This window comes from Olea europaea, chromosome 5 (genome assembly GCF_002742605.1).
Source record: "Olea europaea var. sylvestris chromosome 5, O_europaea_v1, whole genome shotgun sequence".
NCBI lineage: Eukaryota > Viridiplantae > Streptophyta > Magnoliopsida > Lamiales > Oleaceae > Olea > Olea europaea.
This window is the reverse complement of record NC_036241.1, coordinates 2,806,211-2,807,024: the sequence shown is the minus strand read 5'-3', so window position 1 is coordinate 2,807,024 and position 814 is coordinate 2,806,211.

The window sequence follows — 814 nt, the reverse complement described above, 5'->3', positions numbered from 1 at the left end:
ATAAATAAATTGAAAAAATGAATTAATTTACAGTGAGGAAAAAAATTATCTTACTGCCGTAAAGGAAGACAAAAGTCGCCAGAAAAGCTATGAACAATGAAATGTTGAGAAAAAATGAAGAAAGAAATTAAGTTTTACATTTGTGGTGTAATAATAATTTATTTAATTAAAAAGTATATTAGAATTTTAATTATGAAATTTTACTTAAGGATATTTTAGTAAATAAGAAATTTGTCGTGTACTTAGTAAAATTTCTAGTGGTAATATAATTATCCATACTATTTATATAAACTCCAAAACTCTCTACAATTTACATTTGTAGCCCTAATTTGTTTTGCACATACTTTGACTTTTTTTACAATTAAACACATTACATAATAACATTCTTCCCCTAAATGTGTTTTTCTTCAACTCCTAGTGTTTCTCTCAGTGGCTGAAATTTTCCTCGTGGCAATGTTTTGATGAATATATCAGCTACTTGCTTTTCAGACCTGTAGAACATCAACTTCACTTCTTCGCCTTCAACTGCATCTCTGATAAAGTGATGCTTGATTGCTATGATAAATGTGATTCTTTTTCATTGCTATGGCTGATTTGTTATCATAAAATGTATTTGTGGCTTCCTTTTGCTTTTCACTAACGTATTCAAAAATACTTCTTAGCCAAAGTGCTTGAGATTTGGCAAGCGTAGCTGATACATATTCAACTTCTGCTGATGATTGAGCAACTGATTGATGCTTCTTTGAGGTCCAAGAAAGCACACATGATCAATAACCAAAATGCATAACAAAAGGTGCTTTTTATGTCATCTACG